The sequence below is a fragment of the Oncorhynchus nerka genome, linkage group LG13 (genome assembly GCF_034236695.1).
Source record: "Oncorhynchus nerka isolate Pitt River linkage group LG13, Oner_Uvic_2.0, whole genome shotgun sequence".
Classification (NCBI taxonomy): Eukaryota; Metazoa; Chordata; class Actinopteri; order Salmoniformes; family Salmonidae; genus Oncorhynchus; species Oncorhynchus nerka.
The window spans coordinates 10,075,657-10,097,418 of record NC_088408.1 but is presented as its reverse complement, the minus strand read 5'-3'; positions in this window follow the sequence as shown (position 1 = coordinate 10,097,418).

The following is a 21,762-nucleotide window of genomic DNA, read 5'->3' as shown; positions in this document are numbered from 1 at the left end:
AGTAGGGAGGAAGGAGGGAGGGGGCTGAGTGGAGGCAGTAGGGAGGAGAGGGGGAGGGGGCTGAGTGGAGGAAGTAGGGAGGAGAGGAGGGAGGGGGCTGAGTGGAGGAAGTAAGGAGGAAGGAGGGAGGGGGGCTGAGTGGAGGAAGTAGGGAGGAGAGGGGGAGGGGGGGCTGAGTGGAGGAAGTAGGGAGGAGAGGGGGCTGAGTGGAGGAAGTAGGGAGGAAGGAGGGAGGGGGCTGAGTGGAGGTAGTAGGGAGGAAGGAGGGGGGCTGAGTGGAGGAAGTAGGGAGGAGAGGGGGAGGGGGCTGAGAGGAGGAAGTAGGGAGGAGAGGGGGCTGAGTGGAGGAAGTAGGGAGGAAGGAGGGAGGGGGCTGAGTGGAGGTAGTAGGGAGGAGAGGGGGGCTGAGTGGAGGTAGTAGGGAGGAAGGGGGGGCTGAGTGGAGGAAGTAGGGAGGAGAGGAGGGAGGGGGCTGAGTGGAGGAAGTAGGGAGGAGAGGGGGAGGGGGCTGAGTGGAGGAAGTAGGGAGGAGAGGGGGGGAGGGGGCTGAGTGGAGGAAGTAGGGAGGAGAGGGGGAGGGGGGCTGAGTGGAGGAAGTAGGGAGGAGAGGGGGAGGGGGCTGAGTGGAGGAAGTAAGGAGGAAGGAGGGGGCTGAGTGGAGGAAGTAGGGAGGAAGGAGGGAGGGGGCTGAGTGGAGGAAGTAGGGAGGGGGAGGGGGCTGAGTGGAGGAAGTAGGGAGGAGAGGGGGAGGGGGGCTGAGTGGAGGAAGTAAGGAGGAAGGAGGGGGGCTGAGTGTGCATGTGGCGGAGGGAGATGTGAGGATATGGGATATATGATGCAGGCGGGGGAGTTTGGCGTGGGTGGTAGGTGGAGATTGGGACGAAGAGTTGTGTGTGTTCGTGTGTGTCTGTTTCTGTGTGTGTGTATGTGCATGTGTCTGTTTCTGTGTGAGTGTGTGTCTGTTTCTGTGTGAGTGTGTGTCTGTTTCTGTGTGTGTCTGTTTCTGTGTGTGTGTGTTTCAGTGTGTGTATGCATGTGTGTGTGTGTGTGTGTGTGTGTGGTGTATGTGTGTATCAGGGTCCAGTAGCACCTCTTCAGTGTGCTACTGGACCCTGTAGTGATGTCATCCTCCCACCTCTTCTCTTCTCCGTGGTTGTGCGTTCGCTCCAGTGTGAGTCACTCTCCTCCTTCCACTCCAGAGCTCCCTAAGGGGAGAGGAGAAGTCAGCACTGCTGAATGATAAACAGGAATTTTCTGGTGCTGAATTCGTCCTCTGCTCTGATCTCTTTTAAAATACATTTTTATTTTTTTATACTGCTCAGCTTCAAAAGACACTCCATACACACTTATGCAGACTAAAACACACACACACACACACACACACACACACACACACACACACACACACACACACACACACACACACACACACACACACAAAGGTGTGTGCATAATTAAAAGTGAGTCAGACAGAACTTTAAGCTAGACTACCAGTCAATGGGTGAAACAAATGTGGTCAATATTTAATCTAAATCTTGAGTATTTGGTGTTTGGATAACTACTTAATGGCTAAGAGCTGCTAATAAGAAATGTATGGGAAAGACTGCTGCAATAATTCACTTGTTTTTAACTAGGACAGAGGAATTTGAATTTTTCCGACATAACATACAGTTGAAGTCGGAAGTTTCCTTAGCCACCTTAGCCAAATACATTTAAACTCAGTTTTTCACAATTCCTGACATTAAATCCTAGTAATAAAATTCTGTCTTAGGTCAGATAGGATCACCACTTAATTTGAAGAATGTGAAATAGTAGAGAGAATTATTTATTTCAGCTTCAATTTCTTTCATCACATTCCCAGTGGGAATACACTCAATTCGTATTTGGTAGCATTGCCTTTAAAATGTTTAACTTGGGTCAAACGTTTTGGGTAGCCTTCCACAAGCTTCCCACAATAAGTTGGGTGAATTTTGGCCCATTCCTCCTGACAGACCTGGTGTAACTGAGTAATGTTTGTAGGCCTCCATGCTCGCACACGCCTTTTCAGTTCTGCCTACAAATTTTCTATGGGATCGAGGTCAAGGCTTTGTGATGGCCACTCCAATACCTTGACTTTGTTGTCCTCAAGCCATTTTGCCACAACTTTGGAAATATGCTTGGGGTCATTGTCCATTTGGAAGACCCATTTGCGACCAAGCTTTAACTTCCTGACTGATGTCTTGAGATATTACTTCAATATATCCACATAATTTTCCTCCCTCATGATGCCATCTATTTTGTGAAGTGTACCAGAGCCTGAAGCTTAGCTTGTTTGATTGCCTTGCGGAGGGAATAACTACACTGTTTGTATTCGGTCATGTTTTCGGTCTCCTTGCAGTGGTTAAAAGCAGTGGTTCGCGCGTTCAGTTTCGAGTGAATGCTGCCATCAATCCACAGTTTCTGGTTTGGGAATGTTTTAATAGTTGCTGTGAGTACGACATCGCCAATGCACTTGCTAATAAACTCGCTCACCGAATCAGCGTATTCATCAATGTTGTTGTTTTACGCAATTCGGAACATATCCCAGTCCACGTGATCGAAGCATTCTTGATGCGTGGAATCAGATTGGTCAGGGAGCAACAAAATGGAGTCGTGGTCAGCTTTTCCTGAAAGGACGGCGGGCGAGGGCCTTATATGCGTCGCGGAAGTTAGAATAACAATGATCCAGGGTTTTACCAGCCCTGGTTGCACAATCGATATGCTGATAGAATTTATGAAGTCTTCTTTTCAGATTAGCCTTGTTAAAATCCCCAGCTACAATGAATGCAGCCTCAGGATATGTGGTTTCCAGTTTACATAGAGTCAAATAAAGTTAGTTCAGGGCCATCGATATGTCTGCTTGGGGGGGGAATATATGCGGCTGTGATTATAATCGAAGAGAATTCCCTTGGTAGATAATGCGTTCGACATTTGATTGTGAGGAATTCTAAGTCAAGTGAACAGAAGAACTTGAGTTCCTGTATGTTGTTATGATCACACCACATCTCGTTAATCATAAGGCATACTCCCCCGCCCCTCTTCTTACCAGAAAGATGCTTGTTTCTGTCGGCGCAATGTGTGAAGAAACCAGCTGGCTGTATCGACTCCGATAGCGTGTCTCGAGTGAGCCATGTTTCCATGAAGCAAAGAACGTGACAGTCTCTTATGTCTCTCTGGAATGCTACCCTTGCTCGGATTTCATCTACCTTGTTGTCAAGAGACTGGACATTGGCGAGTAGTATGCTCTGGAGCAGAGTGCGATGTGCCCGTTTCCGGAGCCTGACCAGAAGACCGCTTCTTCTGCCCCTTTTACGGCGTCGTTGTTTTGGTTCGCCGGCTTGGATCCGATCCATTGTCCTGGGTGGTGGGCAAAACAGAGGATCCGCTTGGGGAAAGTCGTATTCCTGGTCGTAATGATGGTGAGTTGATTTTGCTCTTATATCCAATAGTTCCTCCCGACTGTATGTAATTAAACCTAAGATTACCTGGGGTACCAATGTATGAAATAACACGTAAAAAAACAAAATACTGCATAGTTTCCTAGGAGCGCGAAGCGAGGCAGCCATCTCTGTCGGCTCCGGAAGCAATAGGTCAAAGAGTCCATAGTACCAAAGGAACTTATAGGTCTAACAGGACAGACTGGTAGCAATACAATCTGTACCATAGAGCCTCAGAATAAATTAGAGGAAAAACAATGGAGGGGCTTATTCAAGAAAGTTCAAATATATAAAATAAAGCAAACTGGATGGAATACAGGGAAAAATGCACCAAAATATTTTTTTTATCTTCAACATAGAAATCCAATAAGAATTTACTGAAATGTGTTACAAATGACAGTCACCCAAGGTACTTTAAGCTTGTGTTTACATTTCAGTCTCCACCATCTCCTTTAGCAGAAACTAATTCTATGGATGTTTTTCTTATTAATAATGTAAAATTAACATGTGTACAGAAAGACTCATTGTGAAGGCCACATTACAGAGGAGGAAGTTCCTGATGCAATTAAAGCATTTAAGTCCAGGGAAACTCCAGGGCTGGATGGCATAGCAAACTTTTTTTGATATCCTCAGAGGATATCTCCACATTAATTAGCATGTTTTAACCACTTCTATATAAATTGTAGATTATCGGACACTCAACAAGAAGGTCTGATTGAATTATTACTGAAACAGGATCCAAGTGGTAAATATAAAGATCCAGTCCATTTAAAAAATGGCCTCTTACACTTCAATGTGTGATGCAAAAATTCTAGCAAAATGTATAGCACATATGATTAAAAAAGTATTGTCAGATATTATCCATTCTAATCAGACAGGTTTTTTACATGGACAATACATTGGAGATAATATAAGACAAGTACTTGAAACAATAGAATAATATGAAAAATCTGGGAAAACAGGCCTGCTGAGTTTGAAAAGAGTCAGCAGGTCATAGCTGACTTTGAAAATACTTTTGATAAAGTACGACTGGAGTTTATATATAAATACCTGGAACATTTCAAGTTTGGAGAATCTCTTATAAAATGGGTTAAAGTCAAGTATAGTAACCATAGGTGTAAAATAGTAAAAAATGGCTACTTCTCAGAAAGTTTTAAACTGTCAAGAGGAGTAAAACAAGGTTGTCCACTATCGGCATATCTATTTACTATGGCCAATGAAATGTTAGCTGTTAAAATCAGATCCAACAATACTATCAAGTGGCTAGAAATCCAGGATGTAAAAACGAAGGTGTCATTGTACGCTGATGATTAATGTTTTCTTTTAAATCCACAATTAGAATCCATCCACAGCCTCATAGAGGATCTGGATTATTTTAGAATTAGAATTAGAATCCCTCCACAGCCTCATAGAGGATCTGGATTATTTTAGAATTAGAATCCCTCCACAGCCTCATAGAGGATCTGGATTATTTTAGAATTAGAATCCCTCCACAGCCTCATAGAGGATCTGGATTATTTTAGAATTAGAATCCCTCCACAGCCTCATAGAGGATCTGGATTATTTTAGAATTAGAATCCCTCCACAGCCTCATAGAGGATCTGGATTATTTTAGAATTAGAATCCCTCCACAACCTCATAGAGGATCTGGATTATTTTAGAATTAGAATCCCTCCACAGCCTCATAGAGGATCTAGATTATTTTAGAATTAGAATCCCTCCACAGCCTCATAGAGGATCTAGATCATTTTAGAATTAGAATCCCTCCACAGCCTCATAGAGGATCTGGATTATTTTAGAATTAGAATTAGAATCCCTCCACAACCTCATAGAGGATCTGGATTATTTTAGAATTAGAATCCCTCCACAGCCTCATAGAGGATCTGGATTATTTTAGAATTAGAATCCCTCCACAGCCTCATAGAGGCTCTAGATTATTTTAGAATTAGAATCCCTCCACAGCCTCATAGAGGATCTAGGTCATTTTAGAATTAGAATCCCTCCACAGCCTCATAGAGGATCTGGATTATTTTAGAATTCGAATTAGAATACCTCCACAGCCTCATAGAGGATCTGGATTATTTTAGAATTCGAATTAGAATACCTCCACAGCCTCATAGAGGATCTGGATTATTTTAGAATTCGAATTATAATCCCTCCACAGCCTCATAGAGGATCTGGATTATTTTATAATTAGAATCCCTCCACAGCCTCATAGAGGATCTGGATTATTTTAGAATTAGAATCCCTCCACAGCTTCATAGAGGATCTAGATTATTTTAGAATTAGAATCCCTCCACAGCCTCATAGAGGATCTAGATCATTTTAGAATTAGAATCCCTCCACAGCCTCATAGAGGATCTGGATTATTTTAGAATTAGAATTAGAATACCTCCACAGCCTCATAGAGGATCTGGATTATTTTAGAATTCGAATTAGAATACCTCCACAGCCTCATAGAGGATCTGGATTATTTTAGAATTCAAATTATAATCCCTCCACAGCCTCATAGAGGATCTGGATTATTTTAGAATTAGAATTAGAATCCCTCCACAGCCTCATAGAGGATCTGGATTATTTTAGAATTAGAATCCCTCCACAGCCTCATAGAGGATCTAGATAATTTTAGAATTAGAATCCCTCCACAACCTCATAGAGGATCTAGATTATTTTAGAATTAGAATCCCTCCACAACCTCAGAGGATCTAGATCATTTTAGAATTAGAATCCCTCCACAACCTCATAGAGGATCTAGATCATTTTAGAATTAGAATCCCTCCACAACCTCAATAGAGGATCTAGATCATTTTAGAATTAGAATCCCTCCACAGCCTCATAGAGGATCTAGATCATTTTAGAATTTGTCACACCCTGACCATAGTTTGCTTTGTATGTTTCTATGTTTTGGTTGGTCAGGGTGTGATCTGAGTTGGCATTCTATGTTGGATGTCTTGTTTGTCTATTTCTATGTCTGGCCTGATATGGTTCTCAATCAGAGGCAGGTGTTAGTCATTGTCTCTGATTGGGAACCATATTTAGGTAGCCTGGGTTTCACTGTGTGTTTGTGGGTGATTGTTCCTGTCTTTGTGTTTGCACCAGATGGGACTGTTTTAGGTTTTCTCACGTTTGTTGTTTTTGTTAGTTATCGCATGTGTAGTGTCTTTATTAAATTAAAGAACATGAATAACCACCACGCTGCATTTTGGTCCGCCTCTACTTCACCCAAAGAGAACCGTTACAGAATTAGAATCCCTCCACAGCCTCATAGAGGATCTGGATTATTTTATAATTAGAATCCCTCCACAGCCTCATATAGGATCTGGATTATTTTAGAATTAGAATCCCTCCACAGCCTCATAGAGGATCTGGATGATTTTAGAATTAGAATCCCTCCACAGCCTCATAGAGGATCTAGATCATTTTAGAATTAGAATCCCTCCACAGCCTCAGAGGATCTAGATCATTTTAGAATTAGAATCCCTCCACAGCCTCATAGAGGATCTAGATCATTTTTCTAACCTCTCTGGATTACAACCAAATTATGATCAGTGTACTATATTACGTATTGGATCACTAAAAATACTACTTTTATATTACCGTGTAGTTTACCAATAAAATGGTCTGATGGTGACGTGGACATATCAGTATACAGTATACATACAGTATACATCTTATCAGTATACAGTATACATACAGTATACATCTTATCAGTATACATATCCCGAAAGAAAGAAATTATCTCACTCCAACACATTTTTGTAGAAAGATAGCAAAAATAGATAAGATCTTGCTACCATGGAAAGGACAATACCTGTCTATTTGTGGAAAAATCACCCTGATTAACTCTTTAGTCATATCCCAGTTGCCCTATTTTTTATTTCAATTTCACTACCGTTTAAAAGTTTGGGGTCACTTAGAAATGTCCTTGTTTTTGAAAGAAAAGCACATTTTTTGTCCATTAAAATAACATAAAATAGATCAGAAATACAGTGCAGACATTGTTAATGTTGTAAATGACACTATTGTAGCTGGAAACGGCAGATGTTTCTTTTTTTATGGAATATCTACATAGGCGTACAGAGGCCCATTATCAGCGATCATCACTCCTGTGTTCCAATGGCACATTGTGTTAGCTAATCCAAGTTTATCATTTTAAAAGGCTAATCGATCATTAGAAAACCCTTTTGCGATTATGTTAGAACAGCTGAAAACTGTTGTGCTAATTAAAGAAGCAATAAAACTGGCCTTATTTAGAGTAATTGATTATCTGGAGAATCAGTATTTGTGGGTTCGATTACAGGCTCAAAATGGCTAGAAACAAAGACCTTTCTTCTGAAACTCGTCACTTTATTTGTTCTGAGAAACAAAGGCTATTCAATGTGAGAAATTGCCAAGAAACTGAAGATCTCATACAACGCTGTGTACTGCTCCCTTCACAGAACAGCGCAAACTGGCTCTAACCAAAATAGAACGAGGAGTGGGAGACCCGGAGCACATCTGAGCATGAGGACAATTACATCAGGATGTCTAGTTTGAGAAACAGATGCCTCACAAGTCCTCAACTGGCAGCTTCATTAAATAGTACCAGCAAAACACCAGTCTCAACTTTAACTGTCACACCCTGATCTGTTTCACCTGTCCTCGTTATTGTCTCCACCCCCTCCAGGTGTCGCTTGTTTTTCCCAGTGTATTTATCCCTGTGTTTCCTGTCTCTCTGTACCAGTGTATTTATTCCTGTGTTTCCTGTCTCTCTGTGCCAGTGTATTTATCCGTGTTTCCTGTCTCTCTGTGCCAGTTTGTCTTGTATGTTTCCAAGTCAACCAGCGTTTTTCCCGATTCTCCTGCTTTTTGCATTGTCCTTTTTCTAGTCCACCTGGTTTTGACCCTTGCCTGTTTCTGGACTAAGTACCCGCCTGCCGGACCATTCTGCCTGGCCTGACCATTCTGCCTGGCCTGACCATTCTGCCTGGCCTGACCACGCGCCTGTCTGCCGCTCTGTACCTCCTGGACTCTTATCTGGTTTTGACCTCTTTGCCTGTCCACGACCAATCTCTTGCCTACCCCTTTGGATCAATAAACATTGTAAGACTCCAACCATCTGCCTCCTGATTCTGCATCTGGGTCTCGCTTTGATAGTCAACAGTGAAGAGGCGACTCCAGGATGCTCCGGGAGTTCCTCTGTCCAGTGTTCTTTTGGCCATCTTAACCTTTTCTTTTTATTGGCCAGTCTGAGATATGGCTTTTTCTTTGCAACTCTTCCTAAATTCTTCATTTATTTCATCTGTTGCCTAATAAACAGAATAGTTGTCTGAGTCGTAGCGGGAGGACCGCACACCGTGACTCCGAGGACCGCACACCGTGACTCCGAGGACCGCACACCGTGACTCCGAGGACCGCACACCGTGACTCCGAGGACCGCACACCGTGACTCCGAGGACCGCACACCGTGACTCCGAGGACCGCACACCGTGACTCCGAGGACCGCACACCGTGACTCCGAGGACCGCACACCGTGAAGCCGAGGACCGCACACCGTGACTCCGAGGACCGCACACCGTGACTCCGAGGACCGCACACCGTGACTCCGAGGACCGCACACCGTGACTCCGAGGACCGCACACCGTGACTCCGAGGACCGCACACCGTGACTCCGAGGACCGCACACCGTGACTCCGATTGTATTTCCATATGATGGTTATTATTTCAATATTTGTGCATAAAGGCAATTCCACTGCCATTTCTCGCATAATTAATTTTACAGACACAAAAAGATCTCACCATGTCGAACGAACAAATCGGCATTCATATTTTATTTTTATTTTTTATATACAGTATGACTCTCTAACAGTGGTGTAAAGTACTCAAGTAAAACAACTTTAAAGTACTACTTAAGTAGTTTGTAGGGGTATCTGTACTTTACTTTACTATTTATATTTTTGACAGCTTTTTACTTCACTACAGCCTAAAGTACTCATTACATTTTGAATACTTAACAGGAGAACATCCCTGGTCATCCCTACTGTCTCTGATCTGGTGGACTCACTAAACAGAGAACATCCCTGGTCATCCCTACTGTCTCTGATCTGGAGGACTCACTAAACAGAGAACATCCCTGGTCATCTCTACTGTCTCTGATCTGGAGGACTCACTAAACAGAGAACATCCCTGGTCATCTCTACTGCCTCTGATCTGGTGGACTCACTAAACAGAGAACATCCCTGGTCATCCCTACTGTCTCTGATCTGGTGGACTCACTAAACAGAGAACATCCCTGGTCATCCCTACTGTCTCTGATCTGGAGGACTCACTAAACAGAGAACATCCCTGGTCATCCCTACTGTTTCTGATCTGGTGGACTCACTAAACAGAGAACATCCCTGGTCATCCCTACTGCCTCTGATCTGGTGGACTCACTAAACAGAGAACATCCCTGTTCATCCCTACTGTCTCTGATCTGGAGGACTCACTAAACAGAGAACATCCCTGGTCATCCCTACTGTCTCTGATCTGGTGGACTCACTAAACAGAGAACATCCCTGGTCATCCCTACTGTCTCTGATCTGGAGGACTCACTAAACAGAGAACATCCCTGGTCATCCCTACTGCCTCTGATCTGGAGGACTCACTAAACAGAGAACATCCCTGGTCATCCCTACTGCCTCTGATCTGGAGGACTCACTAAACAGAGACCATCCCTGGTCATCCCTACTGCCTCTGATCTGGAGGACTCACTAAACAGAGACCATCCCTGGTCATCCCTACTGCCTCTGATCTGGAGGACTCACTAACCACAAATTCTTCATTTGTAAATGAGTGTTGGCTATCCATACATTTTAAAAAGACAATGGTGACGTTTGGTTTGCTTAATAGAAGGAATTTGAAATTATTTACACTTTTACTTTTGAAACGTACTTATATTTGGTCAATTACATTTACTTATGACACTTAAATATATTTAAAACCAATACTTTTTAAAACTTTTACTTAAGTAGTATTTTACTGGGTGCCTTTCACTTTTACTTGAGTCATTTTCTATTATGTTATCTTTACTTTTACTCAACCATGACAATAGGTTACTTTTTCCACCAGTTTCTCATCTATAACTTGCATTGCAACAGATCCGCGATACAATTGGCACGGTATGCAAAGCTACACCCCTAAAATGAACTGTAAATAATTGATGATTTACCCTCCATTCTCCCTTTGCTTTTCCAACATTTGTTTTGGCAATTCAAGTACATTTTCATGGGGTAACAGTTGAAGGAGAGTTAAAATAGAACCGATTGTATAGGGCCTTCTCTTTGACTCAGGTGTATTGGTTTGGCTCCAAGGGGCCCAATCAACCTTTATTTAACTAGACAAGTCAGTTAAGAACAAATACCAAAAGGTAAAAGGCCTCTCCTGCAGGGACTGGGTCCTGGGATTGAAAATAAAAAATACAATATAAATATAGGACAAAACACACATCACAACAAGAGAGACAACACAATACTACATCAAGAGAGACCTAAGACAACCACATAGCAAGGCAGCAACACATGACAACACAGCATGGTAGCAACACAACATAACAACAACATTGTAGCAACACAACATGACAACAACATGGTAGCAACACAACATAACAACATGGTGGCAACACAACATAACAACAACATGGTAGCAACACAACATGGTAGCAACACAACATAACAACAACATGGTAGCAACACAACATAACAACAACATGGTAGCAACACAACATAACAACAACATGGTAGCAACACATGACAACACAGCATGGTAGCAACACAACATGACAACACAGCATGGTAGCAACACAACATAACAACAACATGGTAGCAACACAACACAACAACAACATGGTAGCAACGCAACATAACAACAACATGGTAGCAACACAACATAACAACAACATGGTAGCAACGCAACATAACAACAACATGGTAGCAACACATGACAACAAAGCATGGTAGCAACACAACATAACAACAAGGCAGCAACACATGACAACACAACATGGTAGCAACACAACATAACAACAACATGGTGGCAACACAACATAACAACAACATGGTAGCAACACAACATGGTAGCAACACAACATAACAACAACATGGTAGCAACACAACATAACAACAACATGGTAGCAACACAACATGGTAGCAACACAACATAAGGTAGAAACATTATTGGGCACAAACAACAGCACAAAGGGCAAAAAGGTAGAGACGACAATACATCACACAAAGCAGCCCCAATGACGGCCTATCCCGGCCAAACCCGGATGACGCTGGGCCAATTGTGCACCGCCCTATGGGACTCACAATCACGGCCGGTTGTGATACAGCCTGGATTTGAACCAGGGTATCTGTTGTGACGCCTCTAGCACTGAGATGCAGTGCCTTAGACCGCTGATCCAGGGTCTGTAGTGACTCCTCTAGCACTGAGATGCAGTGCCTTAGACCGCTGATCCAGGGTCTGTAGTAACGCCTCTAGCACTGAGATGCAGGGCCTTAGACCGCTGATCCAGGGTCTGTAGTGACGCCTCTAGCACTGAGATGCAGTGCTTTAGACCGCTGATCCAGGGTCTGTAGTGACGCCTCTAGCACTGAGATGCAGTGCTTTAGACCGCTGATCCAGGGTCTGTAGTGACACCACTAGCACTGAGATGCGGTGCCTTAGACAGCTGATCCAGGGTCTGTAGTGACGCCTCTAGCACTGAGATGCGGTGCCTTAGACCGCTGATCCAGGGTCTGTAGTAACGCCTCTAGCACTGAGATGCAGGGCCTTAGACCGCTGATCCAGGGTCTGTAGTGACGCCTCTAGCACTGAGATGCAGTGCTTTAGACCGCTGATCCAGGGTCTGTAGTGACGCCTCTAGCACTGAGATGCAGTGCTTTAGACCGCTGATCCAGGGTCTGTAGTGACGCCTCTAGCACTGAGATGCAGTGCCTTAGACCGCTGCACCAGGGTCTGTAGTGACGCCTCTAACACTGAGATGCAGTGCCTTAGACCGCTGCACCAGGGTCTGTAGTGACGCCTCTAACACTGAGATGCAGTGCCTTAGACCGCTGCACCAGGGTCTGTAGTGACGCCTCTAACACTGAGATGCAGTGCCTTAGACTGCTGCACCACTTGGGATCCCATATGATATGCCTCAGGTAATTGATTTAAATGTGCTGGGGTATTGCAACAATCCATAGATGTAATAAATTATTCAAATACTTTAGATTGAAATAAAAATTGAATCAAATTGTATTTGTCGTATACTTCGTCAACAACAGGTGCAGACTAATGGGGAAATACTTGTTTTTATTTACCAACAATTCAGTTGAAGAAATATTAATAATAATATAATAATAATATAAAAATGGAAACAGTTACACAAGGAATAAATACACAGTGAATAACAAATAAAAATAACATGGATATTTACAGGGACTACTAATATACAGGGAGCACTGATGTGTAGGGGTGGGAGGTAATTGAGGTAGCTACTGTATGTACATATACTGTAGGTAGGGGTAAAGTGACTAGGCAACATGACGATTAGACAGTAGCAGCAGTGAGTGTTGAAAGTGTGTGTGTGTGTGTGTGTGTGTGTGTAGGTGTGTGTGTGTGTGTGTGTGTCATCAGTATGCATGTATTATGTGTGTGTGAGGATATTATGTAGTGTTTGTGTATACAGTAAATTCGGAAAGTATTCAGACCCCTTGACTTTTTCCACATTTTGTTACGTTACAGCCTTATTCTAAAATGGATTAAATAAAAACATGTCCTCATTAATCTACACATAATACCCCCATAATGACATCACAATACCCCATAAGCACATCACAATACCCCATAATGACATCACAATACCCCATAATGACAAAGGGAAAACAGGTTTTTAGAAAATGTTGCACATTTATTAAACAGAAATAAACAGAAAAGCTTTACCTGTCTGTATAAGGTCCCACTGTTGACAGTGCATGTCAGAGCAAAAACCAAGACATGTGGTCGAAGGAATTGTCTGTAGAGCACCGAGAGAGGACTGTGGCGAGGCAAAGATCTGGCGAAGGGTACCAAAACATAAGGGGGGGAAAAAATGTAATCAATTTTAGAATAAGGCTGTAACGTGACAAAATGTGGGGGTCTGAATACTTTCCGAGTACCCTGTGTGTGTGTGTTGGGGTGTCAGTGGAAGTATGTGTGAGTGTGTTGGGTAGAGTCCACTGTGTGGGTAGAGACCAGTGTGTGGATAGAGTCCACTGTGTGGGTAAAGACCACTGTGTGGGTAGAGTCAGTGTGTGGGTAGAGTCCAGTGTGTGGGTAGAATCCAGTGTGTGGGTAGAGTCCAGTGTGTGGGTAGAGTCCAGTGTGTGGGTAGAGTCCAGTGTGTGGGTAGAGTCCAGTGTGTGAGTAGAGTCCAGTGTGTGGGTAGAGTCCACTATGTGGGTAGAGTCCAGTGTGTGGGTAGAGTCCACTATGTGGGTAGAGCCCAGTGTGTGGGTCAGTGCAAAAAAGGGTCAATGCAGGTGGTCCAGTTAGCCATTTGATGAGCTATCTAGCAGTCTTGTCTAGCAGTCTTGTTTAGCAGTCTTGTCTAGCAGTCTTGTCTAGCAGTCTTGTCTAGCAGTCTTGTTTAGCAGTCTGGTCTAGCAGTCTTGTTTAGCAGTCTAATGGCTTGGGGGTAGAAGCTGTTCAGGGTCCTGTTCGTTCTGGAACTGCCGATCTGCGGCCAACAAGGCAGAGTTCATCTCAGCCTATGCCTCCCTCCAGTCCCTCGACTTCTTGGCACTGACGGAAACATGGATCACCACAGACAACACTGCTACTCCTACTGCTCTCTCTTCGTCTGCCCACGTGTTCTCGCACACCCCGAGAGCTTCTGGTCAGCGGGGTGGTGGCACCGGGATCCTCATCTCTCCCAAGTGGTCATTCTCTCTTTCTCCCCTTACCCATCTGTCTATCGCCTCCTTTGAATTCCATGCTGTCACAGTTACCAGCCCTTTCAAGCTTAACATCCTTATCATTTATCGCCCTCCAGGTTCCCTCGGAGAGTTCATCAATGAGCTTGATGCCTTGATAAGCTCCTTTCCTGAGGACGGCTCACCTCTCACAGTTCTGGGCGACTTTAACCTCCCCCACGTCTACCTTTGACTCATTCCTCTCTGCCTCCTTCTTTCCACTCCTCTCCTCTTTTGACCTCACCCTCTCACCTTCCCCCTACTCACAAGGCAGGAAATACGCTCGACCTCATCTTTACTAGATGCTGTTCTTCCACTAACCTCATTGCAACTCCCTCCAAGTCTCCGACCACTACCTTGTATCCTTTTCCCTCTCGCTCTCATCCAACACTTCCCACACTGCCCCTACTCGGATGGTATCGCGCCGTCCCAACCTTCGCTCTCTCTCCCCCGCTACTCTCTCCTCTTCCATCCTATCATCTCTTCCCTCTGCTCAAACCTTCTCCAACCTATCTCCTGATTCTGCCTCCTCAACCCTCCTCTCCTCCCTTTCTGCATCCTTTGACTCTCTATGTCCCCTATCCTCCAGGCCGGCTCGGTCCTCCCCTCCCGCTCCGTGGCTCGGCGACTCATTGCGAGCTCACAGAACAGGGCTCCGGGCAGCCGAGCGGAAATGGAGGAAAACTCGCCTCCCTGCGGACCTGGCATCCTTTCACTCCCTCCTCTCTACATTTTCCTCTTCTCTCTCTGCTGCTAAAGCCACTTTCTACCACTCTAAATTCCAAGCATCTGCCTCTAACCCTAGGAAGCTCTTTGCCACCTTCTCCTCCCTCCTGAATCCTCCTCCCCCCCCTCCCTCTCTGCAGATGACTTCGTCAACCATTTTGAAAAGAAGGTCGACGACATCCGATCCTCGTTTGCTAAGTCAAACGACACCGCTGTTCTGCTCACACTGCCCTACCCTGTGCTCTGACCTCTTTCTCCCCTCTCTCTCCAGATGAAATCTCGCGTCTTGTGACGACCGGCCGCCCAACAACCTGCCCGCTTGACCCTATCCCCTCCTCTCTTCTCCAGACCATTTCCGGAGACCTTCTCCCTTACCTCACCTCGCTCATCAACTCATCCCTGACCGCTGGCTACGTCCCTTCCGTCTTCAAGAGAGCGAGAGTTGCACCCCTTCTGAAAAAACCTACACTCGATCCCTCCGATGTCAACAACTACAGACCAGTATCCCTTCTTTCTTTTCTCTCCAAAACTCTTGAACGTGCCGTCCTTGGCCAGCTCTCCCGCTATCTCTCTCAGAATTACCTTCTTGATCCATATCAGTCAGGTTTCAAGACTAGTCATTCAACTGAGACTGCTCTTCTCTGTATCACGGAGGCGCTCCGCACTGCTAAAGCTAACTCTCTCTCCTCTGCTCTCATCCTTCTAGACCTATCGGCTGCCTTCGATACTGTGAACCATCAGATCCTCCTCTCCACCCTCTCCGAGTTGGGCATCTCCGGCGCGGCCCACGCTTGGTTGCGTCCTACCTGACAGGTCGCTCCTACCAGGTGGCGTGGCGAGAATCCGTCTCCACACCACGTGCTCTCACCACTGGTGTCCCCCAGGGCTCTGTTCTAGGCCCTTTCCTATTCTCGCTATACACCAAGTCACTTGGCTCTGTCATAACCTCACATGGTCTCTCCTATCATTGCTATGCAGACGACACACAATTAATCTTCTCCTTTCCCACTTCTGATGACCAGGTGGCGAATCGCATCTCTGCATGTCTGGCAGACATATCAGTGTGGATGACGGATCACCACCTCAAGCTGAACCTCGGCAAGACGGAGCTGCTCTTCCTCCCGGGGAAGGACTGCCCGTTCCATGATCTCGCCATCACGGTTGACAACTCCATTGTGTCCTCCTCCCAGAGCGCTAAGAACCTTGGCGTGATCCTGGACAACACCCTGTCGTTCTCAACTAACATCAAGGCGGTGGCCCGTTCCTGTAGGTTCATGCTCTACAACATCCGCAGAGTACGACCCTGCCTCACACAGGAAGCGGCGCAGGTCCTAATCCAGGCACTTGTCATCTCCCGTCTGGATTACTGCAACTCGCTGTTGGCTGGGCTCCCTGCCTGTGCCATTAAACCCCTACAACTCATCCAGAACGCCGCAGCCCGTCTGGTGTTCAACCTTCCCAAGTTCTCTCACGTCACCGCGGTCCTCCGCTCACTCCACTGGCTTCCAGTTGAAGCTCGCATCCGCTACAAGACCATGGTGCTTGCCTACGGAGCTGTGAGGGGAACGGCACCTCAGTACCTCCAGGCTCTGATCAGGCCCTACACCCAAACAAGGGCACTGCGTTCATCCACCTCTGGCCTGCTCGCCTCCCTACCACTGAGGAAGTACAGTTCCCGCTCAGCCCAGTCAAAACTGTTCGCTGCTCTGGCCCCCCAATGGTGGAACAAACTCCCTCACGACGCCAGGACAGCGGAGTCAATCACCACCTTCCGGAGACACCTGAAACCCCACCTCTTTAAGGAATACCTAGGATAGGATAAAGTAATCCCTCTCACCCCCCTTAAAAGATTTAGATGCACTACTGTTCCACTGGATGTCATAAGGTGAATGCACCAATTTGTAAGTCGCTCTGGATAAGAGCGTCTGCTAAATGACTTAAATGTAAATGTTCCAGACTTGGTGCATTGGTACCGCTTGCTGTGCGGCAGCAAAGAGAACAGTCTATGGCTTTGGTGTCTGGAGTACTTAACCAGTTTTTGGGCCTTCCTCTGACACCGCCTGGTTTAGTCCTGGATGGCAGTGTACTGGGCCAAACTCACCAAGAGGCGCCGTCATGCCGTCTTTACAACTGTGTTGTTCTGTGTGGACCATGTTAATTCCTAAGTGTTGTGTACACCGAGAAACTTGAAGCTCTCGACCCTTCTCCACTACAGGAGAGGTTGTCTTGACCCGCTCTTTCTGGAGGGACAGGTTGTTGACCTGGCACCACACTGCCAGGTCTGACCTCCTCCCTATAGGCCCGTCAGGAAGTCCAGGATCCAGTTTTAGAGGGAGGTGTTCAGTCCCAGGGTCTTGAGCTTGGTGATGAGCTCAGAGAGGACTATGGTGTTGAACACTGAGCTGTAGTCTATGAACAGAATTCTTACATAGGTATTCCTTTTGTCCAGGCGGGAAAGGGCAGTGTGGAGTGCAATTGAGAATGCATCATCTGTGGATCTGTTGGGGCGGTATGTGAACTGGAGTGGGTCTAGGGTGTCTGGGATGATGGTGTTGATGACAGCCATTTCAAATCATTTCATGGCTTTTAATGAGAGTGCTATGGGGCGATATTCATTTAGGCAGGTTATCTTGGGAGTTTTTGGGCACGGGGACTCTGGTGGTCTGCTTGAAACAAATGGTTATTTTTTCAGACCGGGTCAGGGAGGGGTTAAAAATGTCAGTGAAGACACTTGCCAGCTGGTCAGCGCATGCTCTGAGTACACATTCTGGTTTTCCATCTGGCCCCGCAGCCTTGCAAATGTTAACCTGCTTAAAGGTCTTACTCACATCAGTGATCATTTCTAAATGGACTATGCATAGATAAGACAGTGAGTAGCAGCAGTGTAAAAATAAAGGGGGGTGGGGGGGTCAATGTAAATAGTCCTGGAGACATTTGATTCATTGTTCAGCAGTCTTATGGCTTGGGGGCTGTTAAGGAGCCTTTGCCTTTTGGTCCTAGACTTGGAGCTCCGGTACCGCTTGCCGTGCGGAAGCAGAGAAAACAGTCTATAACTTGGGTGACTGGAGTCTTTGACAATTTTTTGGCCGTTCCTCTGACACCGCCTAGTATAGAGCATATGAATGCTTATTGATGTCACCTGTTAAATCCATTTCAATCAATGTAGATGAAGGGGAGGAGACGGGTTAAAGGAGGATTTTAAAGCCTTGAGACAATTGAGACATGGGTTGTGTATGTGTGCCATTCAGAGGGTGAATGGACAAGACAAAAGATTTAAGTGCGTTTGAACGGGGTTTTGTAGTCGATGCCAGGCGCACCGGTTTGAGTGTGTCAAGAACTGCAATGCTGCCGGGTTTTTCACACTCAACAGTTTCTCGTGTGTATCAAGAATGGTCCGCCACACAAAGGACATCCAGCCAACTTGACCCAACTGTGTCACTAACGTTTGTCCACACAGGGTATATTATCCATGTCCTCGTTCAGCCACTACTCTGAAAAACATAGGATATTACAGTGTTTCAGTTCCCGTTGATAGGTTAGTCTTGAACAGAGCTTCTCCAGTTTATTCTCCAGTGACTGCACATTGGCTAATAGAACAGAGGACAATGGTGGTCTATTTGCTCACCGACGTCGTCTCATCATGATAGCGCCTCGCCTGCCTCTCTTTACCGCGGCTTCCTCTTTCCAGTCCTGGGGAGTAGGGACATGTTGAAATTCACATTTTCATTCAAAATGAGATTAGCAATCGCTGTTCTGATGTCCATCCAGAAGCTGGTTTGCTATAATGTTGTAATACCAAATGACTAAAACACTATACTTGTCCTGACTCTGGACTACTTATACAGTACCTCTACATGCTACTACCCACTCTACACTTTCCCATTGTTACTTCAATGAATACAAAATACATACAAAGAATAAGTTATATTCCAGTGTTTATTAGTTTGTTTCCCTCATGTCTCCTTGGAAGAGCCACTAATCAACATTCCATCAATACATTCCCTAACACCATTCCATCGATACATTCCCTAACAACATTCCATCGATACATTCCCTAACAACATTCCATCGATACATTCCCTAACAACATTCCATCGATACATTCCCTAACAACATTCCATCAATACATTCCCCAACAACATTCCATCAATAAATTCCATAACAACATTCCATCAATACATTCCCCAACAACATTCCATCAATACATTCCCTAACAACATTCCATCGATACATTCCAACAATACATTCCCTAACAACATTCCATCAATACATTCCCCAACAACATTCCATCGATACATTCCCTAACAACATTCCATCAATACATTCCCCAACAACATTCTCCAATGATCAACTCAAACATCCACTAATAGGCACGTACGTACATGAAATACTATGTTTAACACTTAACAAAACCAAGTGCATCAAATGACGTCTATTTTAAGTCCTTTTGATTGCATTACGCCCTGTGGTGAGAGAGACAAAGGCCTCGTGTATGTGACTTCTATAAGTGTAGGGACCCGGGTCGAGAGGAACCTCGTGAATGGGAGCCTTTCTTCCCATTCCACTATATCCAGGAGTAAATGTAAAATCATTTTTTTATTTCCAAAAATGTCAAAATATTTGTTTTGCTTTGTCATTATGGGGTAATGTGTTGATTTATTAACTACATTTTTTTCAATCACCAATGTTAGTTAGAATAAGGCTGTAATGTAACAAAATGTGGAAAAAGTCAAGGGGTCTGAATACTTTACGAATGCACTGTACATGTGCCAGGCTCGTAGCGTCATACCCAAGAAGACTAGAGGCTGTAATCACTGCCAAAGCTGCTTCAACAAAGTACTGTGTAAAAGGTCTGAATACTTATCTAAATGTGATATTTCAATTTTTTTTAAATATATTTTTTAATACATTTGCAAACATAAAAAAACCCAGTTTTGCTTTGTCATTATGGGTATTATGTGTAGATTGATACATTTTAGAATAAGGCTGTAACATAACAAAATGTGGAAAAAGTCAAGAGGTCTGAATAATTCTGAATGTGTGTAAATTTAAATGTAAACGCTGGCGGTGTGGTCAGCATTTTACGCTCCAAAATCCCTTAATCCCAAAGAAAGATGAATTCATTTTACAAGACCTGAAGTATCGGCCCTGCTGAGCCCCATGACCCCTCTTACCTCTAGATTACCATTCAGAAGAGAGAAAATGCAACATTTACGCCTCTCACCTAAACAAACCCACTATTTAGCAGATCTATGAGACGGCCGTTTTATACTTTAATCCCTAATCCATGGAAATATCCAGCAGCATGTGGTTAAATTAAAACAATTATTCTTCACACTAATCCCATGAAGTTAGCTTTGTTTTCCTTAGAGGACAATAGCAGCACACCACTCAACACACACAGATTATCAACCCATGACAGATTGAAGTAGGTGTTAACAGTGTCCATAGTAATAATACTGAAATAGTGTGGTTTTAATTAACATAATCTGTCTCTCTTTGTTTTTATTAGATTATTTTCTAATCCTGGGTGAGATTTTGGAATAATGACCGACTGTTCTGCAGCTCAGTGAAGAAGAGATAGACCAGCCCACACACTATCTGCTTCATCTATGGAGTCAGCAATGACAAACTAGTGAGAGAGAGAGAGAGATCTGACTTGGCTGTGACATCCTCTATCGTGGATATACTGTAGCCCCCCAAAAGCCACTTTTACACAAACTAGCCCTTTGTGTAGCCTAGCCCTGACCTTGCCTTGCATGTTGCTTGCTGTGTCCAATCTGAATTGTGTACAGTGTATAAACTAATGATTTATATATACACTTGATGACTGACAGGGGGCACTATTTTGAAGCCACAGCACCTCTATCTTGGCACTCCCAAAACACCATTGTACACTGGTGGGGAAGCTATAGTGTACCACAGTATGAGTCAAAATACCCATAAAACTTAGCAGTTAAACAGAGAAATGGTTCCAATTGTTTTCTACTATTCATTCATTTTTCCTAAAGGGGATTTTTTTTTAGAAACACTTAAAATAAGGGCTGTGTTTTGTGTAGGTTTACCTTGGCGAGATGTTTTGATAACAGTGTAAATCTCTCTCGAACAAGGTGACTTATATCAATATATATGCCTGTATCCCCCCCCCCCAAAAAAATGCTAATTAGCTGCTAATGTGGCTATCATACAGAACTACAAATGCCTTGATGCTATGAATGAGACTGCCAAATCGAGGCAATGGTAAGAATCTCTGGATTAACTATCGAAAGTTAACTACATTTTGTAATTCATAAAATGGCAAAATGGCCTTAAATTGACAATTCTGTGAACTGTCTTGGGCAAGTTTGAAATTGACACAATATCAGTTAGCAAAGGTGTCAGCTAGAGATGACATGCAGGAGCTTGCAGGGATTTGTAGTTTTGCGTGATGTATACTTTGATGCTAATTAGCATTTTCGAATCGGTGAGTAAATAGAACCGAATATATTGATAAAAGTCACCTTGTCCGAGACAGATTTACACGGTTATCAAAACCTCATGCCACGGCAAAACTACACAAAACACAGCCCTTATTTGAAATTTTTTGAATAATTAGGTTGTTATGAATGTACTGATATAATTGGACG